Raw genomic sequence first — 26,172 nt, 5'->3', positions numbered from 1 at the left:
TAGCTTGAGTTACATGCTGAGACACTGTCTTAGAAAAATGAAGAGCAAACATGTGATTACTGAGCAAGAGGTTATTATCCTAACATGAAAACCCAGCATACCACATTGTAGTAGGTTTCCCAACTTTTATCTGAAAGGTAAATTACAAGACATCTTAAATGTATATAAAATGATCATTTCATTTGTAACTAAGTTAAGTACGAAGGCAAATAATAGTAAATGATGCACTTGATAAACTTGTAAGAAGTTTACAGGTAAAAGCTACATACATTAAAGTTGTCTATTTTCAGGTAGACTTCTGCTTATGAGATGCTGTTAATGCACTTCCAAGGGATTAGCTACTAAAGATATCATTTTCCAATAAAACTTTGTAGCTACATCAATCCTACACATGAAGTCACTGTTCCTCTTTTGAATGTACATAATAAAAAATTAACAGTAGAATATTTGACAAAATGTCAGGCTAGATTGTACCTCACTGTTTGAAGGCTTGCTTAGTATGAACTTTCACTTAAGATGGCTCTGGTAATTTCAGCTCACAAAACAAACCAAATAAGGTACATGATGAAACTCCATATACTGTATTTTATAATACTCAGTTTCATATTTGGTCCTGACTACTGAATTCCTAGAAATAGTTATGTGGGTCTCAAACCACTTGAGTGGGGGATATCCCAAGCCTGTTGCTTAGCATAACTGTACTCTAGAGGACAGCTGACTGAAACAGATGCAGATACCCACACCCAAACATTAGATAGAAGAACGGGACACTTATGGGAGAGTTGGGGGAAGGATCAAAGGCCCTGAAGGGGATGGTAACCCCACAGGATGACCAACAGAATCAACTCACCTGGATCCCTGGGAGTTCTCAGAGACTGAGCCACCAACCAAAGAGCATAGTCGGGCAAAACCGAGGTCCCTGGCTCATAGGTAGCAGATTTGCAGATCAGTCTTCAAGGGTGCCTTGCCCATTTGTAGGGCATGAGTCTAATGTGGCAGTATGTATATGTGAGACAAAGGAATTTTTATCTCAGCAACAATTTCTGTGAGCAAACCAGATAAAAATATGTTTCCCAGCTTTTAGAGCATCAGAGGCTCATGAAAGCACTCTGAATTTGAAAGCCATTACCTGACAGGTCGGAGGAAGACTACAGGAGTTTAATCTGATTCGCTCTTTAGGGTATTCTTTGAAGAACTTCAGCAGTTCATAAAAACAGGAATGTAGCCTCTACAGAAAGTAGCAGACTCTGTGGGGAGCTTCCCCAAGTGCAGATCACCTAGGACAGCCCAGGACAGGGCCAACACACAGATGGCCCTAAGAGCTACCCAGACCCAGGGCTCAGGCAGAAGTACAGTGGGCTGTATCCCAAGCAATATCAAACTCAGGATATCTCTGTGTACCTGGTGCTGCCTGTCTGGTCCATCTGGGAGCACCTTTTCAATAAATGATGCTGGTTCAGCTGGAGATCAGCATGCAGAAGAATGCAAATCGATCCATTTTTATCTACTTGTACTAAGCTCAACTCCAAATGGATCAAGGACCTCCACATAAAACCAGACACACTGAAACTAATAGAAAAGAAACTGGGGACGAGCACTGAACACATGGGCACAGGCGAAAATTTCCTGAACAGAATGCCAATAGCTTAGGCTCTAAGATCAAGAATTGACAAATGGGACCTCATAAAATTACAAAGTTTCTGTAAGGCAAAGGATACCATCAAGAGGACAAATCGGCAACCAACAAATTGGGAAAAGATCTTCACCAATCCTACATCAGATAGAGGGCTAATATCCAATATATATAAAGAACTCAAGAAGTTAGACTCCAGAAAACCAAACAACCCTATTTAAAAATGGGGTACAGAATTAAACAAAGAATTCTCACCTGAAGAACTTCGGATGGTGGAGAAGCATCTTAAAAAATGCTCAACTTCATTAGTCATTAGGGAAATGCAAATCAAAACAACCCTGAGATTTCATCTCACACCAGTCAGAATGGCTAAGATTAAAAATTCAGGAGACAGCAGGTGTTGGAGAGGGTGTGGAGAAAGAGGAACACTCCTCCACTGCTGGTGGGGTTGCAAATTGGTACAACCACTCTGGAAATCACTCTGGCGGTTCCTCTGAAAACTGGGCACCTCACTTCCAGAAGATCCTGCCATACCACTCCTGGGCATATACCCAGAGGATTCCCCACCATGTAATAAGGATACATGCTCTACTATGTTCATAGCAGCCCTATTTATAATTGCCAGATGCTGGAAAGAACCCAGGAATCCCTCAACAGAAGAGTGGATGCAAAAAATGTGGTATATATACACAATGGAGTACTATTCAGCCATTCGAAACAATGAATTCATGAAATTCTTAGGCAAATGGATGAAGCTGGAGAACATCATACTAAGTGAGGTAACCCAGACTCAAAAGGTGACTCATGGTATGCACTCACTAATAAGTGGATATTAACCAAGAAAACTGGAATACCCAAAACATAATCCACACATCAAATGAGGTACAAGAAGAAAGGAGGAGTGGCCCCTTGTTCTGGAAAGACTCAGTGAAGCAGTATAGGGCAAAACCAGAATAGGGAAGTGGGAAGAGTTGGGTGGGAAAACAGGGGGAGGGAAGGGGGCTGATGGTACTTTTGGGTAGTGGGGGTCTAGAAAAGTGGAAATCATTTGAAATGTAAATAAATTATATCGAATAAAAAAAATTAAAAAAAAAAGAAATGTTCAGCATCATTAGTCATTAGGGAAATGCAAATCAAAACAACCCTGAGATTTCACCTCATACCAGTCAGAATGGCTAAGATTAAAAACTCAGGAGAAAAAAAAAAAAAACCTCAGGAGACAGCAGGTTTTGGTGAGGATGTGGAGAAAGAGGAATACTTCTCCACTCCTGGTGGGATTGCAAGCTGGTACAACCACTCTAGAAATCAGTCTGGTGGTTCCTCAGAAAACTGGGCATGACACTTCCAGAGGACCCTGTTATACCACTTCTGGGCACATACCCAGAGGATTCTCCTGCAGGTAATAAGGACACATGTTCCACTGTGTTCATAGCAGCCCTATTTATAATAGCCAGAAGCTGGAAAGAACCCAGATGTCCCTCAATGGAAAAATGGACACAATGGAATCCTACTCAACAATTAAAAACAATAAATTCATTAAATTCTTAGGCAATTGGTTGGACCTAGAAAATATCATCCTAAGTGAGGTAACTCATTCACAAAAGAACACACATGGTATGAAGTCACTGATAAGTGGATATTATTAGATCAGAAACTCTGAATACCCAAGACACAACTCACATATCAAATCATTCCCAAGAAGATGGAAGGAGAGGGCCCTGGTTCTGGAAAGGCTTGATGTAGCATTGTAGGGGATTACCAGGACAGAGAAGTGGAAGGGGGTTGATTGGGGAATGGGCAGATGGAAGAGGGCTTATGGGACTTATGGAGAGGGGGGAACCGGGAAAGGGAAAAATCATTTGAAATGTAAACAAAGAATATAGAAAATGAAAAAAAAAAAGAAAGTATCAACCTACAAATTATCACAGTCTCAATGACCTTGAGACCCAAATGTGAAAATCCATGAGCCCAGACATGGGAGAAAATAAACAGAAATGTAAGCATTCAATTTCCACAAATTTTGTTCTAAAACCCTTAATAATTCCCAATTATCCTAGAGAAACTAAGTAGCAAAAGTACTTAGTGAATTAGCTAATTACTAAAAGATTATACCATTTTTGTAAGTGTAAATGGAACTATGTTGATGATGTTTAAAATTACTGATCATTTTCCTACCTCAAAAGAGACTGCATAGAAAATCTCTCAGAAAGATTCAATTTTGTTTTTATCTTGCCTGATTCTACATATTTTATTGAAAAATAAAATCTACCTAAAAATAACCTGATAGAAGTTTAAACAAATAATGTGCATACAAGTAACACTGATGTTGGATTTTCACATGCAGGCTTTATATATTTGTGATTCATGTCAATACATGGATTGATTTTTCTGGGCAGGAATGAGGTGAGAAATATGAGTTCAAATACATTGACTCATCCAACTTTATGAAGTTGTTCAGTAAGTTTATTTTTTCTGACACACAAATTTTGAGCTTCACCTTAACCCAATGAATTATTCACATCTGGTTTCCATTATAGAAAAGGCATTGATTTCAGCCTCATTGATATTTTGTGTAATATATATAATATATGTTTTTACAACATACATGTACAATTCAATATAAACAAGAAAAATATACTTTGCCCAAAGAGATATTTGAAAGAAGGAATTGGCAGCCTTCCCCTGATCATTAGAGCATAAAAAAATAAATTTGTTTAACAACTGACAAGTAACTGACTCAGGCTTAGTGTAATCAATGGGTCAGATGTATTTTTCAATATTTATAAATAAAATCAGACTATGCAAATGGAAACTATCCAGTATATTTCAACGTGAAGAAATACCAGTCTTTGCATAAGAGTTGTTTTCCCATTTCTAATCATTTTTATGTCTTATCATGGAATTCGTCATGTTAAAGAGATTCTGGAAGCCTGCCTATTTTGCACCTCTTAACACTACCCATGCACCTCTGTAACACAAGTGAACATCCCATGCCAGGATTACAGGAACACCATGTTATTTCTAACCATACATATTTCTTTCTCTGCCCAGTCCTCTTCTATTTGGAGAGAAATTACCCTTCTACTGACACTCATCATGTTAGAATATTAACATTATACTCGTGCAGTTTATTTATTTGGGATTAAGAATATGACCTTATCAGGCCTTAAGCCTTTTTATAAGGAATATAAAGAAAAAATGCAGAAATGCATGTATTTGTTCATATGATGTAAATTTGGGACCTGCTAGGAAATATATATATATATATCATATATATATATCATATATATATTAGATATATCATATATATATTAGATATATATATTAGATATATTAGATATATATTAGATATATAAATAATATATATATATTAGATGTGTCTGTATTTCACATATATATTATGTATATATATGTATTTCACATACTCACACACACACACACACATGTGGGAAATAAAAGAAGTTCACCTATGTGGGCCCATTAATCCTCAGTTTTACATTGACTCAACCTTGGATTCAAAAGACCTGCATAAACACTAGTAATATAATTTTTAATATTTCAGGGCCAAATTCTCTTGGTACATTTTTGCCTCCTCATATCTAAGACAATGAAATGTTGCCAGGATTCACGATCCATTATTCTGCAGTCTCTGAGGGGTCAGATTCACGTTGATAAATGTCAGTTTAAAAAAAAAAACAGTTCTATTTCACACAGAACAATTGTCCTCAGTCTGCCTTTGTTTCTTTTTACTGCTCTGGTGATCTCAGGACCTCAGTTACCGCTTTGATCATATCCCATATCTGTAATGGAGAAAGATGTTAAAAGTAGACAAGAGAAGTCAAGATTGGACTCTTTCCCTGTAGGTAGAATACCTTACTATCTGTCCTTGACACTTTCTCTAGGATGGGGCTTTGATTCTGACAGTAATTACAATGAAGACTTTTAGATTTTTCTGGCAATCATGATATGCCATATGGATATACAAAAAGAAATACAATAAGGCTTCATGGTAATTAAACTTAGGGTTTCCCTGTTGAATTTATATATTTTAAAAAATGAAGCTGGGAATAAGAGAGATCTGCATAGCTCTCTTCTCAGCTCCCCACTGCCCCACCTCTGACCACGTCTTCTAAGCAGTTTATGAGCTTGTTCTTCATAAGACAAAAGAAGCCAAGAATTCTCACACAATTTTTCTTTTTCAGGTAATGAAAACAAACCTCTTATTTACTTAAAAAATTAATTTTACATAAAAATTAATGGAAAGAATTAAAATAGTGAATTGAGTAAAATTGAAAATTCCATTGTAGAAGATATGCTAAAAGTTAGAAGCTTAATAGTAACCAGACAGGACAGATAACATGATCATGTAGGCGGTTTTCACAGGAAGAGGTTTATCCCTTTCACTCTGGATGTGCTGACCCTGAGATTTCCCCCAAAGTGGAAAACTCAACTTCACATTTCATGGTAATGAGGACTGTGCTCACACTCTCCCATGAAGTTAAAACAACAATTATAAACTTTAATATTAACAATTTTACCAAGACAGCAAATTCATTAAAATAAATGTTTAGTATTAAATGTGGACCTCTAAGAAGTATCCATAGCATTACATTAATAAGATATATTTCAAATCAAAATTTCTTTAGATAAATAAATTGCATTGAAATAATATTACTTATACTGTTATTTGTCTTTTGTAATACACTTTTACAAATATCATGTTCCCAAAAAATTTTTACCAAAATTTTCGGTAGTGTAGAACACCTGCGTTTCAGTCTCTTTGACTGAAATCTAGTAGAATCTCTTAGAAGTGAACTGTGGTCAACACAACTTTTAATTTAAAAGAAAAACCAACTACTGTTTTATAACATGCCCAAATCACATGACATGAACAAAAAGCACACCAACATTATAGCACACATGTATTATTCTTAACTAAGTCAATCTATTGCATGCTTATAAAAGGGAGTAGAATATATTTGGACTTTTGTATCTGGACTGTAAGGTGATGGATTCTCAGTAAAAGGAGCTGATTTAAGCTACAGCCTATAAAACTGAAAAGTAACATCACCATCCTCTATTCGTTTACCATCTGCCATGATATTACATCCATCTATTTCAGGGGGGAAAAAAGCCAACAGAGATAAATCTAAGTTCACTAAAAAAACTTTGTGTTTACGGCAGCAACCAGCATGCTGGTACTGCTTAATAAACGTCACATTTGATGGATAATATTCATTTAGATGTTACATGCTTGCTTTTAAACTTCCCACTGCAAAGCTTTGAATTATAGGCAGGGCAGTTAAATGTCTTTATTCTAATTTAATTTCACAATACCTAATTATGGAAGCTTACAATATTTAGTTTGAGTGTCTTAGGACTAAAGAATCATTGCTATTTATGTTTTCTATTCAATTGCACACACGCTTGCAAGTACTTATTGCAACGTCTCAGGAACAGGCAGGAAGATGCATATGGTTCATGAGTTACAACTCCCATCTTCAATAGCATCGCATCATAATGGAAGAAATATACAGAGAGATGTAATTAACTATAAACCCGTGTATCATTTAATTCATATTTTGAGAGCACACATTTTGCACATACATCTACTTTGGATCAACGTTCCTTTAATGCATTATTTTCTCCTCATCTTTATTTATAAAAGTTCTCTTAAGCAATATTCCAGCTACTTTTGCCATATAATTCAGCAGGATCTATGGCAACATGTTGGTTTGACAGGAGTTTGGGAATATTACATTAAAATCATATAGATAGATGAGTAAAATTTATCAATTTAAAAATACATATTGGCCACAATGCAGTGGGAGAAAATGCCACACTAAATTTATAAGCAAGAAAGGGTGAATAAAATAAACTTTACTCAAGACTGAATAAGATTCTAAGTCTGGAAAAAGAAGTGCATAAATAAATTAGGAAATGCCCTTTATGAACCTTTAAGTTGTTCAAAACAAAAACAAAAACAAGCCCACAGACAAAAACCTTTATGAGTCTTTTCATTTTACCATGAAGTAAATCTTCTTAGAACTACACGTTTTTCATTTAGAAGGTGTCACTTTCTGATTTTTTAACACTTATTTTTACATGGAGATCTCATTAAGGAGAGGATGCTCCCATAAAAAATGTATTTCTCTTGATTTGGAATGGGAGAAAATAGTCTTTTCAAGCTCAGGTTACATAAAGTTGTTTCTAAACACTCAGAGAATTATTTTTTCTTTTTAAAAACTGCAATCAGTTCTGTGAAATTTCTTTTCTTTTTTTCTATTTTTTAATTGAAAAGACCTGTGCTGGAGAGATGGCTCAGTGGTTAAGAGCACTGTTTGCTCTACAGAGGTCCTGAGTTCAAATCCCAGCATCCACATTGTGGCTCACAAGCATCTGTAATGAGAATTGATGTCCTCTTCTGGTGTGTCTGAAGACAGTGAGAGTGTACTCACATACATAAAATAAATAAATCTTGTTTTTTTTTAAAAGAAAAGACCCTTTAATAGATATCAAAGTTAATTTACTGTTCTGGGATTTAAGAAAGCAAAATATCTTTTCAGAATATATGAAGAGTATAAAAAACTTTGACCAATGTTTCATACTTGTGAACTATCAGAAATGCAATACCACATAATCATATACATGATACAAATTTTAACTATTTTTCAAAAGATATTCATTAAAGTGTTTATTGAAAAATAAGCCATGCATGCAGCAATGTCTCAGTTTGAACACTCAAATTGTCAGCTAATTAATATGGAACAGAAATGTAAGTACAAGACACATTAAGTATTTTTTGCCAAGAAAAGATTGTTCATTACCAGCCAAAGTCAAAACATCATTGTAATCATTGCTTATATTTTTATGAAACAAGAAATTCTCTTCTGTGTGATATGATTTTAAATTATGCAACCATTGTTATATTGACAGTATTTTATCTTCTTTTCTATTATTAGTTGGTTAATTCATTTATTTACATTTCAAATGTTGTCCCCATCACAGTCTCTTCTCTGAAAATTCCCCATCTCACCCTCCTCCTTTTTGCCTCTAAGAGGGTGCTCTCACCCCAGTCCTGCCCCACCTCTTTAGCATTCTACTATGCTGAGGCATCAAGCCTCCACAGGATCTAGGACCTCCCCTCCCGTTGATGTCAGGTAAGGTGATCCATCCTCTGCTACTTATGTAACTGGAGCCATGAAGTCTGGGGAAGAATACTATGAAATACTGATATTACCAGATACCAACATTGCTTAGAAGGCTACATAGACTTTATAAAGAACAAAGCTAAACAATTTCAAAATATATCTATTATTAAGAACTTGGTACCTCTAAATTATAGCTCTGCAATCTGGACCCTGGCACGATGGATTTCTACCATGACTAGGCTGTACCTTTTCTTTTCAAGGACAAGTGATTTCTTTGACAGGGAATGCATTGCTCACACAAAAGCTTACCTGTGGTCCAGTCTTCTCATCTGCAAAGTATGATGATGGAAATGTCTCCCTGAGAGAGTTGGATAGGAACTCATTACTACAGAAAACAATCTTCAAGTTGAGTCTGCTGATAGTATATGCCAATCCAGCCTTTGATTTCAGCTCAACGGTCAGTGTATATTTGTAACTTTTTTTAGTGACAGTTTAACTCATTTATAAATTAATACATTCCTAAATTTTGCATAATATTTTAATTAAGTGCTTCTTAATATCAGTGCATGTCATGAAGTATAAAAGAACACAGAGTCTATATCAACATTAGTAGTTACTAACTTTATTAATATTAATTTAAAGACAACTAAGAAATGAAATTTGGCTGAATGCCACATTTTCAGAAATCTATGTTACATCTATAGTGAAAATTATTTAAATATAGCTTTTAAAATATATGTAAGGTAGTACTCCTTATGGGTTAAATTAAATTACTATATTGTATAACAAATAATTTACTTCTTTCTTATATACCTGAAATCAAACTGAGGATGTCTAGAAGAAATTCTTCATTAAACATAGTATTCAGCATTTGAGCTTATGATCAGTTATTTCTATATCTTTATGTTAGAATATCATATATGTTGGAGGGTATAATCCATGCATTTTTATGTCTCTCTGGTTCCTCAGAAGTTTCAATACTATACGGCCAATTCTTTAGATACAGAACTAAGATTAGTATTAGAATTAAAGAGGAACATTGGAGGATGTAATCAATATTTTAAACATTTAATTTGTAGTTTAATCTATGTGTATTTCCATTGTAAAGTATATTTCTTCTACTTCTTCTTCTTATATTATTATTATTATTAATTATTATCAATACTCCTATTATGTATTCACTTTACATCCAGCTCACTGCACCCTCATGGTCATCCCTCCACAATCCTCTCCCAATCCCATCTTCCCTTCTCCTCTGAGCCGGTGGAGGAACCCCTGCATTATCCCCTCACCCTGGCAAATCAAGTCTCCATGAGGCTGTGTGCATTCTCTCCTACTGAGACCAGACAATGCAGCCCAGCTGGAAGAACATAGCATGCATACAGACAACACTTTTTGGGATGACCCTAGATCCAGTTGTTTGTTCTAGACCCACATGAAGACTGTCTTAGTTAGGGTTTCTTTTCCTGTACAAACATCAGGAACAAGAAGCAAGTTGGGGAGGAAAGGGTTTGTTGAACTTATAATTTCACACTGCAGTTCATCACCAAAGGAGGTCAGGACTAGAACTCAAACAGGTCAGGAAGCAGGAGCTGATGCAGAGGATATGGAGGAATGTTTCTTACTGGCTTGCTTCCCCTAGCTTGCTCAGCTTGCTTTCTTATAGAACCCAAGTCCACCATCCCAGGGATGGTACCACCCACAAGGTCCTAGGCCCTCCCCTCTTGATCTAATTGAGAAAATGCCCCACACCTAGATCTCATGAAAACACTTCCCCAACTGAAACTCCTTTCTCTGTGATAACTCCAGTCTGAGTCAAGTTGACACACAAAACCAGCAAGTACAAAGACCATGCTACACATCTGCTACATATCTGCGGGAAAGCCTAGTTCCAACTTGTGAATGCTCTTGGTTTGGTGTTTCAGAATCTGAGATTCAGCCTCAAGGATCCTGGTTAGTTGCCTCAATTTGTCTTCCTGTGCAGTTCCTGTCCCCTTTGGAGACATGCATAATATGTATGCACTCATAAATTGAGATTTATCATAAAATACACGATACCCATGTTACACTCCACAGACCCAAAGAAGCTAAAGAAGGAGTAAAGTATCTTTTTTCCCTTCTTTTTATTTATTAGATATATTCTTTTTTTACATTTCAAAAGTTGTCCCCTTTCCTGGTCCCTCCCTAACAACCTCCTAACCTATCCCCCTCACCCTGCTCACCAATCCACCTACTCCAGCTTCCCTGTCCTGGCACTCCCCTATACTGGGGCATAAAGCCTTCTCAATGAAAAGGATAAAGGGCCTTTCCTCCATTTGATGTCCAACAAGGCCATCCTTTGCTGCATATGCATCTGGAACCATGGATCCCTCCACATGTACTTTTTGCTTGGTGGTTTAGTACCTGGGAGTTCTGGGGATATTGGGTGGTTCATATTGTTGTTCCTCCTATGGTGTTGCAAATTTCTTCAGATCCTTGGGTCCTTTCACTAACTCCTCCATTTGTGACCATTTTAACATTTAAAGCTAAGACTATGAGAACGAAATAAAGAAGATTAGAAAAACATTTAGGATATGACAATGTCAGATCATATTTTTTAATATCGTTTTCCCTTACCATGTAAAACTGAAGAGATACTGTGATGAAGTTTGCAATAGCACAGTGTGAACAAATTTTAGAAAAAAATATTTGAACATAGAATTGTAAAGCTTCTGTATGGCAAAGGACACTTTCAATAGGGCAAAACAGCAACCAAGAGATTGTAAAAAGATCTTTACCAATCCTACTACTGATTGAAGCCTAATATTCAATATATACAAAGAACTAAAGAAGTTAAACTCTAGAGAATCAAATAACCCTATTAAAATTGAGATATGGAGCTAAGCAAAGAATACCCAACTGAGGAATACTGAATGGCCAAGAAGCTCCTAACGAAATGTTCAATATCCTTAGTCATCAGGGAAATGCAAAAACAACCTTGATATTCCACCTCACACCAGTCAGAATGGCCAAAATCAAAAACTCAGGTGACAGCAAATGCTGGTAAGGATGTGGAGAAAGAGGAACACTCCTCCATTGTTGGTGAGATTGTAAGTTGGTACAACCACAATGCAAATCAGTCTGGTGGTTCCTCAGAAAATTGGAGATCCAGCTACATCACTCCTGGGCATATACCTAAAAGATGATATAACAAGGACACATGCTCTACTATGTTAACAGCAGCCTTATTTATAATAGCAAGAAGCTGGAAAGAACCTTCATGTCCTTCAACTGAGAAATGGATACAGAAAATGTAGTGCAGTTACACAATGGAGTATTATTATTCAGCTATTGAAAACAATGACTTAATGAAATTCTTAGGCAAATGGATGGACTAGAAAACATCATCTTGAGTGAGGTAACCCAATCACAAAAGAACATACATGGAATGCACTCACTGATAAGTGGATATTAACCCTGAAGATCAGGATTCCCAAGATAAATTCACAGACCACATGAGGCTCAGGGAGGAAGACCAAAGTGTGGATGCTTCTGTCTTTCTTAGAAGGAGGAACAAAATACTCAAGGGAGGAAATATGGACACAAAGTGTGAATCAGAGACTGAAGGAAAGGCCATTCAGAGACTGCCCCACCTGGGGATCCATCCTATATACAGACACCAAACAGAGACACTATTGTGGATACCAATAAGTGCTTGCTGACAGGATCCTGATATAGCTGTCTCCTGAGAGGCTCTGACAGAGCCTGACAAACACAGAGGCAGATGCTTATAGCTAACCATTGGTCTGAGCACAGGGACCCAAATGAAGGAATTAGAGAAACGGCTAAAGGAGTTGAAGGGGTTTGTAATCCCATAAGAATAACAATATCTCCAACCAGACCCCTTCCAGAGCTCCCAGGGACAAAATTACCAACCAAAGAGTACACAGAGGGACCCATGACTCCAGAAGCATCTGCATCAGAGGTTGGACTTGTTGGACATCAATAGGAAGAGAGGCTCTTGGTCCTCTGAAGATCTTATGTTCCAATGTAGGGGAATGCCAGGTTGGGGAAGAGAGAATGGGTGGGCGGTTAGGTGGAGGAGCACTATCATAGAAGAAGTGGGAGGGAGCATGGAATAGGGGGATTCCAGTTGTGAGGTGGGAAAACCAGGCAAACGGATAACATTTGAAATGTAAATAAAACATATCCAATCAAATAAAGAAAATAGACTTCTTAAAAATAAAATGTCAAAAATTGGATTATATAGATATTTATGAGGTGCAAAAAAGGGAAAATTGTAACTGTGGCCAATGGAGAAATTAGAAATATTCCAGGGTTATAAATTTCATTTTGTAGATAAGTAATAGTTGTATGTAAATACTGGTACAAATTTGTAACTAGATGAAATAATAAGTGTGTGCTAAATGATCTAAATGTGATGTTTATAACACAGACAACCCATGAGTGGCAAATACCCAATGATTCTGATTCTCAGGCATTATAATTCCAATTTACAGCATGTGAGTAAAATGGAAACTATCAACACTTCTTGATACAACCTTCTAACAATCTCCTTGAGTATTGCATATAAAACAGGCTTGGGACATTTTCATAGACTTTTTATATACAGTTTTGGAGTTGTTAAATTCATTTTTTCCTCTAAAGCACAGTTGCTTCTTTCCTCTAAATGACATATTGCTTAGAGTGAACTCAACAACCATTTTTAACTTATTTTGTTTATTTGTTTTACATGCATGCTTCATCTTAATGCCGTGATAAGTGAGCGAGGCAGTGTTGGCACATGCCTTTACTCATGGCATTCTGTGGGTAGAGTTACATGTATCTCTGATTGGAAGTCAACCTGATCAACTAGTGAGTTTCTTTTTGGATTTGTTTTTTTTCGAAACAGGGTTTCTCTGTGTAGCCCTGGCTGTCCTGGAACTCACTCTGTAGACCAGGCTGGCCTTGAACTCAGAAATCCGCCTGTTTCTGCCTCCCAGAGTGCTGGGATTACAGGCGTGCGCCACCACCGCCAGGCTAACTAGTGAGTTTCACAACAGCTAGGAGTACACAAAGAAACCCTGTCTTGAAAAGCCAACAAAGCATTCCGTGAAAGGTGCAAAGTCTGAAAAACAATAATTAATAGAAGAAATTAATCCTTCATCCTTAGGACATATAAGAAATTACTATTAGATATTCTGGCTAGATGCTATTTTCCAGAATATTCAGGCAGCCAAAATATATTTGAATATTACAAATATCTCTTAGCCAAACAAAAATTCCAATGCTGGACATTTACAAAATGCAGTAACAACATATCGCATATGCATTTTTGGGAGATCATAATACTTGAAAGCTTCACTTATGCTTAGCATTATGTTACTCCAGATATTTATATTTGTAAAAAGGGTATATCAAGTAAAACTACATAAAGTTCTACACTAATATAGTGCTTATTATAATCTAATCATGAATAGTATGCTTTATTCAATATAGTGGTTGAGCCTACAATAATGTATCTACTATGCAGAAAACCCATGACATTTTTTCTATGCATTCTCCTTAATCTTTCTTAAGCTCATGCTGATAACTCATTTCCTGACTTATCCTTGTGTCCTCGAGTTGTCACCAGGTCGTCATGTGTAGTTATATATTGAAACTGTTTCCAACGTTTTCTTGGCATCCTGTGTCTTTATATAATAAACTAAATTGATTTTCAGATAAGAATTTGAAGCTTTCAATCTGAATTGATTTATGCTTTCAATACAGCAAAATACCTTCTTAAATAGGCTACAACTTTACAAAAACTCCACAGGATACTCAATTCTGAACTGTTATAAATTAAGTGATCCTTTTTGAATGCTTAGAACATCAAAGATGAAAGCACCTGGTGTTGATGTTCAGAAGAATAAATTTTTTATGCCATTAATGAAGAATTGAATGTTCACAGGAGGAAGTTCACTCAAAACAGAACTGACATGGTCAGTGAAAATATTAAACAATAAAATGCAGGATGTCTAAGAGGGATGGGTAACTTCATAACAAACAGTTTAGGGAAGATAGCAAGGAAGGAGACTATAAATAGAGATTAGAAGTATCAATTGAACAACTTGTTTTCTATAGATATGAGAGACCCCAGATGAGAAAGCTTTTACTGATTCTGAGTGAACTGGTAGATGAGAAAAACTATTGGCTTAAAAACTGGAAATTCATCTTTCTCAATATTCTTTCACACACACGCACACACACACACACGCACACGCACATGCACACACACACACACATGCAACAAATACATTAGCCAAGTTATACAAAATTATTATTTAAATAGGAATGATTTTATGTTCTCCAGACTTTTCAGTAAAGTACTTTTACCCGTTATTTTCTATAACCCTTCTTCACTGTTTACAAGCGCTGAATAAATATGGCAGAGCATTTTGATGAGAATATCCTTATCCCTAATTATTTTAAATGATAATCTGTTTCATGAGGAAAAAAATCTAATAACCTCTCATAAGACGCAGAGGTATCTAAGAATTTTATCACATGGAATTACTCTAGGGCAAACATTCGAGCAGTGTGTTCACTGACAAATGAAAAAAAGCATGTATATTATTTACTATGTGAATTTCAACATTCAGAAGTAGGTCTACTTTAATGCTAATTTACAACTCCTAGAGAGGTTAGAAAGGAATTATAAATTCTGTATGACTTCGAATTTTCTAGAATCTGAAACAGCTTAGTATCAAGAAGTGGACAACTCATAGCGCTTTAAGACAGACTCTAGAATATTGAATTTTAGATGGGCGGTGGTGGCACATGCCTGTAATCCCAGCACTCTGGGAGACAGAGGCAGGTGTTTTTCTCTGTTTGAGGCCAGCCTGGTCTACACTACTACACTACTACAGAGTGAGCTCCAGGACAGCCAGGGTTACACAGAGAAACCTGTCTCGAAAATACCAAATCCAAAAAAACAAAACAAAACAAAACAAAACAAAAAAAACAAAAAATTGAACTTTTAAAAATATACATTTCTTAAGTATCATTACCTTTATCCATTAAACTATTTTAAACTCTCTTTAAAGCTATAAAAATTACTTTAAAATCTTTAATGTTTCTTTATTCATCTACTGAGTGTATGTACTACAGACTATTCTACACACTTGCATCAATAAGGCACTTATTAGTAAGATACTTTATTAATCTCGGTGAGAATATGGTTTAGCTTGTGGAGTGCTTAGCTAAACTTAATGAACACCAAAAGTTGAATTTGTTCCTGAGCATACCTATGCAATAGTGGCCGGAGTATATGGGTGTAACCAGTGACACACTGATTAGCTTTATGATGGCCAGGACAGAATTATAAACAGCAAGTAGTATATTACTTGTTACCTAATCATGGCTGGTGAGATCAAAATCCCCAGAGGAGAAATGTAATATTGTTGCAAAATTGTTTATTAGCTAAACTGACATGCATCAAATAGCTTTCTAAATGTCTATGTTTATATAAATAGTCAAAAGCTAATGAGGTCTTAAAAACATAAAATACTGCTGCAATGAATTATGATAAATACAGAGAATCATTCCTCCCTAAAATGCTGAGACTGATTAAATGCTGAAGACTTTATCTTAATCCAGATATTTATATCACTCTCATGGAGGCTCAGGGAAATATTTGAAAAAAGAATTCAGAAGTATGAAAATGCTAAAATAGAGGGGAAATAGCTGTGAAATTCCATCTTCTGCACTATATACTATTCTTGTAACCATACAGTTATATTCACAGCAGCTACCTGTACAAGATTAATTCTATTTGCAGAGAGTCATAGATAAGGGAGGTGTTGATGCAATTGTACCACTTCCTACTAAAGTACTTACTACTGTCTTCCTTTAATTACTATTGTTGTGGTTTTAAAAATAACATCTCTAAAAACAACTTGGAAAGGAGTTTTCATCTGGCTTATATTTTCAGGTCACAATCAATCACTGAATGAAATGAAATCATTGCAGACAATCAAACAGGAATGAGAGAGAGAGAGAGAGAGAGAGAGAGAGAGAATGTGAAGCTATGGAGGAAATTTGTTCTCAGGTTTGCTTGAAGGCTCACATTCAACTGCATTTTTTTTGTTCAGTCCAGACCCATGAGCTTGCAATCAAAAATATGTCTCACAGGTATGCCCACAGACCCATCTAATAAAGTAAACTCTATAATTTGGATTCACTCTTTCCAGGTACATCAAGTTGACAAACTAAAATTAGGAATCAGAACTACTTTTAGATTCTAACAGAGAAGGAGTCTTTCTCTTTTGTCATATACCAATTACTGAGGGCATGAAACTCCAACAGATAATCCTACAGCCATAGTAATACAAATGACACTGATTTAATTCAATCAACCATAAAACAAATCTATCAGATATGAACATGAAAAAGATATTTGTAATGGGGTAATTTGTAATGGAATATATAGATATAATGGGAAATGGTGAAGAGTAAGAATGATTATTATGTATCTTTTGCATGTTCACACATGTTCAAATATCAGAAAACAAATTTAGTTTATAAAGTACGTAATAAAGATCATGCATAATCAATGGTATTGTAGAACAAAGAACAATTTCTGGATCTTATGTATTCAGCTAATGGACCACAGTAATCCGTGTAGTATATACTTTGAATTTTGCATGGCTAAATAAACATGAATGCTGCTTTAGAAAGCATGGCTATGGAGGCTATGGAGGCTAGGCAAAGTCACTCCTCCTCGAGCTAAGAATATTTACCTCAGAAGAAAAAATTAAGATATTGACACAAGTGGCAATCACAGGAAAAGGAATTTTACATTCTGTGATATGACATAACTGCCTATTAGTCATCACTGTTTATATTAAAGGTCAGCACACACTTTATGTGTATGGCTTGGATGTGCTTTGTCCCGGAAGGTTTCATGTGTTGAAAGATAGGTCCCAGTACAGAAGATTAAAGTACTGGGAAACTTTGCTAAGTAGAGCCTAGTCAGAGGCAGCTTGGTTAAAATATAATGTTGGAAGGAATTGATCCTAGTTTCCTTGGAGTAATCTAGTTCTGTGGGTGATTTTTTTTATAACAAAGTAAGCCTACCTCCTGTCCCCTCTTTGGCTTATATATTGCTGTGGAGCATTGCCTCACTCTTTTTTTTTTTTTTGCTTGTCTATGATCTTTCTGTGGTATTATCAGGTGGTAATGATAGGGCCATCCAAAAAAACCTTGTTGAAAACGTTCCTGATCATGGACATTTAGTTTCAAAAACAGAAGTACATAAATACCCCCTCTCCTTTGTAAAATTCATAGCCAGTTAATGATGTAATATGAAACAATACAAGGATACAAGAACCTAATCCCTCTCTGTAAAATGACACTGTAGAATGAAACACTGTGTGTAGTCATTTTTAACCTTTCCTATACTCAAGGTTGTCTTAACTATACTCTATAAAATTTGGCTGCTACAAATTCGGTAATGTGTTTTCCCTGTCTTCAACAGAGCAAAAATGTTAATGTAGACTGCCTCTTAAGATGTACACTGGTGAATATTGTCAAATGCTTTTTCATCTTCTAATGAAATGATTATGTGTTTTTTTCTTTGAGTTTGTGTATGTAGTGGATTACAATGATGGATTTCCATATATTAACTATCCCTGCATTCCTGAGGTGAAGCCTACTTGACCAGGTGAATGATCTTTTTGATGTATTCTTGGATTCAGTTGGCAAGAATTTTATTGAGTACTTTTGCATCAATGTTCATAAGGGTAATTGGTCTGAAATTCTCTTTTTTATTTGGTCTTTGGTTTAGGTCAGCATCCCTTCATGTTAAAAGTGTTTGAAAAATCAGGAATTCAATGCCCATACCTAAACATAGAAAAAGCAATATACAGCAAACCAGTTGCCAATATCAAATTAAATGGAGAGAAACTTGAAGCAATGCCACTAAAATCAGGGACCAGACAAGGCTGCCCACCCTCTCCTTATCCAATATAGCACTTGACTATTTAGACAACAAAAGTAAATCAAAGGTATACAAATTGGAAAGAAAGAAGTCAAAATATAACTATTTGCAGATGATATGATCATATACTTAAGTGACCCCAAAAATTCCACCAGAGATCTCCTAAAGCTGATAACTTCAGCAAAGTGGATGGATATAAAATTAACTCAAATCAGTAGCCTTCCTCTACTCAAAGGCTAAGCAAGTTTTGACAGAAATTAGGGCAATGACACCCTTCACAATAGTCACAAATACTATTATATACCTTGGGGTGACTCTAACCAAGCAAGTAAAAGATCTGTACGACAAGAACTTCAAGCCTAAGAAGAAAGAAAGGTCTCTGAATATGGAAAGGTCTCCCATGCTCATGGGTTGACAGGATTAATATAGTAAAATTAGCCAACTTGCCAAAAGCAGTCTACAGATTCAATGCAATCCCCAGCAAAATTCCATATCAATTCTTCATAGAGCTAGAAGGAGCAATCTATGAATCCATTTGGAATTTTTTAAAAAGCCAGGATAGTGAAAACTATTTTCAACAACAAAAGAACTTCTGGGAGAATCACTATCTCTGACCTCAAGCTCTACTAAAGAAAAATAGTAAGGAAAACTGCATGGTATTGATAAAGAAAGAGGCAGGAATATGAATAGAATAGAAGACCAAGAAATGAACCCACACAACTATTATCACGTGATATTGGACAAAGCAGCTCAAAACATCCAGTGGAAAGAAAACAGCATTTTTTTATTTATTCGATATATTTTTTATTTACATTTCAAATGATTCCCTCTTTACTGGCTCCCCCCTCCCGAAAGTCCCATAAGCTCCCTTCCCTCCCCCTGTTCTCCCATCTACCCCTTCCCACTTCCCTGTTCTGGTTTTGTCCTATACTGCTACACTGAGTCTTTCCAGATCCAGGGGCCACTCCTCTGTTCTTCTTGTACCTCATTTGATATGTGGATTATGTTTTGGGTATTCCAATTTTCTAGGCTAATATCCACTTATTAGTGAGTGCATACCATGATTGATCTTTTGAGACTGGGTTGCCTCACTTAGTATGATGTTATCCAGCTTCATCCAATTGTCTAAGAATTTCATGAATTCATTGTTTCTAATTGCTGAATAGTACTCCATTGTGTATATATACCACATTTCCTGTATCCATTCCTCCGTTGAGGAATACCTGGGTTCTTTACAGGTTCTGGCTATTACAAATAGGGCTGCTATGAACATAGTGGAGCATGTGTCCTTATTACATGCTGGGGAATCCTCTGGGTATATGCCCAGATGTGGTATATCAGGGTCCTCCAGAAGTGTCACACATAGATTTCTGAGGAAATGCCAGACTGATTTCCATAGTGGTTGTACAATCTTGCAATCCAACCAGCAGTGGAGAAGTATTCCTCTTTCTCTACATCCTTGCCAACACCTGCTGTCTCCTGAGTTTTTAACCTTAGCCATTCTGACTGGTGTGAGGTGAAATCTCAGGGTTGTTTTGATTTGCATTTCCTTGATGATTAATGATGTGAACAAATGGTGCTGGATCAAATGGTGGTCAGCATGTAGAAAAATGTAAATTGATCCATTTTTACCTCCGTGTACAAAGCTCAAGTCCAAGTGAATCAAGAACCTCTTCATAACACCAGACACATTGAAACTAATAGAAAAGAAAGTGGGGAAGAGCCATGAGAACACATGGGCAGAGGGGAAATTTTCCTGAATATAACAACTATGGTTTATGCTCTAAGAGCAAGAATCAAGAAATGGGACTTCGGCAGCGGCGGCGGCAGCAGCGGCGGCGGCAGCATGGAAGCCACTTCAGAACACGGCCTCCTGCCAGTCAGAAGAGACTCACCTCCATCTTGATTTCAGACTCCAGAGATCGGACAGACTGAGGTACACAAACATAATCCGAGGCCAACACCATGGTGGTCTGAGCCCGACGGGCGTTGGCCTGCACCCAGGCCCTGGGCTGGTCGGGGAGCCATCGGGGTGCCAACCCAGCCAGGAGGTTTTTTGCCCAGGCCTGCGCGCGCGCCTCCATTTTGCCTACAGGACTACAGAGAGCTCTGGCAGGCAGACCTGTAACAGGCATAGCCTGAGGCTAACAAAGCGGGGGTCTAGGCCCCAAAAGGCACAGGACTGACCCCAAGAACCGGGCGGCTTGGTGGGCCATCTGTGAGTCAACCCGCCCAGGAGGTTGTTAGCACAGCAGACCCTCCCGGCACTTTCAGGGAGCGGGGGCATGCACGCCCACCATCCTAGTCACCTGGCGGACCCAATTAACAGTCATAGCCCTAGGGGAACTTTGCTCGGACCTTGGCCTCCCAGGCTTTTGCCTGGACTCAGGGACTGGGCGGCCAGGCTAACCTTGTGTGCGACAGCCCGACGGCTGCCCAGCGGAGTGAGCAGAACACAGGGGAGGTCACAGCAGCATACACCGTCGGCACTCCCTGGGGGTGCACACGGGCTCCATCTGGTCCACAGACACAATCTGGGGCAAGGCCTCAGGCAGAAGCCCTCAGCTCTACTCTCTCCGCTTCCGGATCCAGATCAGCCTGGGCGGCAGCACCACATCTCCAAGTCCTGCAAGAGGCTAGCTGGGCTTCCGGGCGGCCAGCTGGGAGAAGTCAGTGTGCTCCAGTGAATCCAGCGGCCCCAGCGGGAGCTTTCGGCTGCCTGCTTTGGGATCTGAACAGCCTGGGCAGCAGCACCCTGTCTACAAGCAGTGCAGGAGGTAAGCTGTGCACCAGAGGCCAACTGGGAAGGGGCAGCTTGCACTGGTGAGTCCAGCACTGACAAGACAAACTAACACCAGTGAGAACTAGATGGCAAAAGGCAAACGCAGGAACGTCACTAACAGAAATCAAGGCAATATGGCAACATCTGAACCCAATTCTCCTCTACCAACATGTCCTGGATACCCCATCACACCAGTAAAACAAGATTAGGATTTAAAATCACTGGTCATGATGCTGGTACAGGAACACATGAAGGACATACTTAAAGAAATTCAGGAGAAAATGGATCAAAAGTTAGAAGCCCTTGCAAGGGAAACACAAAAATCATTGAAAGAAATCCAGGAGAATACAAAAGCCAACAAGGAGGAAATGCAAAAAACACTTAAAGAAATACAGGAGAACTTTGGTCAACAGTCTGAGGTCATGAAAGACAAAACACAAAAATCTCTTAAAGAAATACAGGAGAACTTTGGTCAACAGGCTGAGGTCATGAAAGAGGAAACACAAAAATCTCTTAAAGAATTACAGGAAAGCACAAACAAGCAAGTGAAGGAGCTAAGCAAAACCATCCAGGATCTAAAATCAGAAGTAGAAACAACTATGAAAACTCAAAGGGAGACAACTTTGGAGATAGAAAGCCTTGGGAAGAAATCAGGGGACAGAGATGCAAATATCAACAACAGAATACAAGAGATAGAAGAAAGAATCTCAGATGCTGAAGATTCCATAGAAACCATGGACTCAACAGTTAAAGAAAATGCAAAATGCAAAAAGCTTGTAACCCAAGATATCCAGGAAATCCAGGACACAATGAGAAGACCAAACCTAAGGATTATAGGCATAGATGAGAGTGAAGATTTACAACTTAAAGGGCCAGCAAATATCTTCAATAAAATTATGGAAGAAAACTTCCCTAACCTAAAGAGAGAGATGCCCATGAATATACAAGAAGCCTACAGAACTCCAAACAGACTGGACCAGAACAGAAATACTTCCCGTCACATAATAATCAAAACACCAAATGTTCTAAACAAAGAAAGAATACTAAAGGCAGTAAGAGAAAAAGGCCAAGTAACATATAAAGGAAGACCTATCAGAATCACAGCAGACTTTTCACCTGAGACTATGAAGGCTAGAAGGTCCTGGGCCGATCTCATGCAGACTCTAAGAGAACACAAATGCCAACCAAAACTACTATATCCAGCAAAACTCTCAATCACCATAGATGGAGAAAATAAGATATTTCATGACAAAACCAAGTTTACCCAATATCTATCCACAAACCCAGCCCTAAAAAGGATAATAGGAGGACAACACCAATACAAGGAGGGAAACTTCACCCTGGAAAAAGCAAGATAGTAACCTTTCATCAAACCCAAAAGAAGTTAAGCATTCAAATTTAAAAAATAATGTCAAAAATGATAGGAAGTAACAATCACTATTCCTTAATATCTCTTAACATCAATGGACTTAATGCCCCAATAAAAAGACATAGACTAACTGAATGGATACGTAAACAGGACCCTACATTTTGCTGCTTACAGGAAACACACCTCAGGGTCAAAGACAAACACTACCTTAGAGTAAAAGGCTGGAAGACAATTTTACAAGCAAATGGTCTCAGGAAACAAGCTGGAGTAGCCATTTTAATATCAGATAAAATTGACTTTCAACCCAAAGTCATCAAAAGAGACCCTGAGAGACACTTCTTGCTGGTCAAAGGAAAAATACAAAAAGAAGAACTGCCAATCCTGAACATCTATGCCCCAAATGCAAGGGCACCCTCTTTCGTAAAAGAAACTTTATTAAAACTAAAAAGCACACATTGCACCTAACACAATAATTGTGGGTGACTTCAACACTGCACTTTCCTCAATGGACTGATCAGGAAAACAGAAACTAAACAGGGACACAATGAAACTAATTGAAGCTTTGGACCAATTAGATTTAACAGATATATATATATATAGAACATTCTATCCTAAAACAAAAGAATATACCTTTTTCTCAGCACCTCATGGTACCTTCTCCAAAATCGACCATATAATTGGTCACAAGACAGACCTCAACAAATATAAGAAGATCGAACTAATCCCATGCCTCCTATCTGATCACTATGGAGTAAAAGTGGTCTTCAATAGCAACAGAAACAACAGAAAACCCACATACACGTGGAAACTGAACAATACTCTACTCAATGATACCTTGGTCAAGGAAGAAATAAAGAAAGAAATTAAAGACTTTTTAGAACACAATGAAAATGAAAACACAACATACCCAAATCTATGGGACACAATGAAAGCAGTGCTAAGAGGAAAACTCATAGCCCTGAGGGCCTCCAAAAAGAAAACGGAGAGAGCATACATTACCAGCTTAATGACACACCTGAAAGCCCTAGAACAAAAAGAAGCTATTACACGCAGGAGGAGTAGAAGGCAGAAAATCATCAAACTCAGGGCCGAAATCAATCAAGTAGAAACAAAGAGAACCATACAAAAAATCAACAAAACCAGGAGCTGGTTCTTTGAGAAAATCAACAAGATAGATAAACCCTTAGCCTGACTGACCAAAGGGCACAGAGAAAGTATCCAAATTAACAAACTTAGAAATGAAAAGGGAGATATAACAACGGAAACTGAGGAAATCCAAAAAATCATCACATTCTACTACAAGAGCCTGTACTCAACACAACTGGAGAATCTGGAGGAAATGGACAATTTCCTTGACAGATACCAAATACCAAAATTAAATCAGGACCAACTAGACCATATAAACAGTCCCATAATGCCTAAAGAAATAGAAGGAGTCATAGAAAGTCTTCCAACCAAAAAAAGCACAGGACCAGATGGCTTCAGTCCAGAATTCTACCAGCCCTTCAAAGAAGAGTTAACACCAATACTCTTCAAACTATTCCACAAAATAGAAACAGAAGGAACACTACCCAATTCCTTCTACGAAGCCACAATTACACTGATACCAAAGCCACACAAAGATCCAACAAAGAAAGAGAACTTCAGACCAATTTCCCTTATGAACATCAATGCAAAAATACTCAATAAAATTCTTTCCAACCAAATCCAAGAACACATCAAAACGATCATCCACCATGATCAAGTAGGCTTTATCCCGGGAATGCAGGGTTGGTTCAATATACGGAAATCCATCAATACAATCCACTACATAAACAAACTCAAAGAACAAAACCACATGGTCATTTCATTGGATGCTGAAAAGCATTTGACAAAATTCAGCATCCTTTCATGCTTAAAGTCTTGGAGAGAACAGGAATTCAAGGCCCATACCTAAACATAGTAAAAGCAATATACAGCAAACGGGTAGCCAGCATCAAACTAAATGGAGAGAAACTTGAAGCAATCCCACTGAAATCAGGGACCAGACAAGGCTGCCCCCTTTCTCCTTATCTTTTCAATATTGTACTTGAGGTACTAGCTCGGGCAATTCGACAACATAAGGAGGTCAAAGGGATACAAATTGGAAAGGAAGAAGTCAAACTATCATTATTTGCAGACGACATGATCGTCTACCTAAGTGACCCAAAAAACTCCACTAGTGAGCTCCTACAGCTGATAAACAACTTCAGCAAAGTGGCAGGTTATAAAAATCAACTCAAGCAAATCAGTGGACTTCCTATACTCAAAGGATAAGCAGGCTGAGAAAGAAATTAGGGAAATGACCCCCTTCACAATAGCCACAAACAGTATAAAGTATCTTGGGGTGACTCTTACCAAACATGTGAAAGATCTGTATGACAAGAACTTCAAGACTCTGAAGAAGGAAATGGAAGAAGACCTCAAAAAATGGGAAAACCTCCCATGCTCATGGATCGGTAGAATCAATATAGTTAAAATGGTCATTTTGCCAAAAGCAATATACAGATTCAATGCAATACCCATCAAAATCCCAACTCAATTCTTCACAGAGTTAGAAAGAGCAATTATCAAATTCATCTGGAACAACAAAAAGCCCAGGATAGCTAAAACTATTCTCAGCAACAAAAGAAACTCTGGGGGAATCAGTATCCCTGACCTCAAGCAATACTACAGAGCAATGGTGTTAAAAACTGCATGGTATTGGTACAGTGACAGGCAGGAGGATCAATGGAACAGGATTGAAGATCCAGAAATGAACCCACACACCTATGGCCACTTGATCCTCGACAAAGAGGCTGAAAACATCCAATGGAAAAAAGATAGCCTTTTCAACAAATGGTGCTGGTTCAACTGGAGGTCAGCATGCAGAAGAATGCGAATTGATCCATCCGTGTCTCCTTGTACTAAGCTCAAATCCAAATGGATCAAGGACCTCCACATAAAGCCAGACACTCTGAAGCTAATAGAAAAGAAACTGGGGAAGACCCTTGAGGACATCGGTACAGGGAGAAAGTTTCTGAACAGAACACCAATAGCGTATGCTCTAAGAGCAAGAATTGACAAATGGGACCTCATAAAATTACAAAGTTTCTGTAAGGCAAAGGACACCATCAAGAGGACAAATCGGCAACCAACAAATTGGGAAAAGATCTTCACCAATCCTACATCAGATAGAGGGCTAATATCCAATATATATAAAGAACTCAAGAAGTTAGACTCCAGAAAACCAAACAACCCTATTAAAAAATGGGGTAC

At 37.6% G+C, this 26,172-nt stretch overlaps 1 non-coding gene across 1 annotated transcript; it reads left to right on the top strand.

Annotated features, from left to right (window-relative positions):
• Positions 1-5,966: 5,966 nt before the first annotated feature.
• Positions 5,967-6,128, top strand: LOC127688198 (U1 spliceosomal RNA). The gene has a single exon (XR_007978608.1). It is a non-coding gene; the product is annotated as a U1 spliceosomal RNA (small nuclear RNA).
• Positions 6,129-26,172: the final 20,044 nt, after the last annotated feature.

This window comes from Apodemus sylvaticus, chromosome 6 (genome assembly GCF_947179515.1).
Source record: "Apodemus sylvaticus chromosome 6, mApoSyl1.1, whole genome shotgun sequence".
NCBI lineage: Eukaryota > Metazoa > Chordata > Mammalia > Rodentia > Muridae > Apodemus > Apodemus sylvaticus.
Note: the sequence above shows the minus strand (reverse complement) of the source record. Positions and strands in the feature narration are given on the sequence as shown.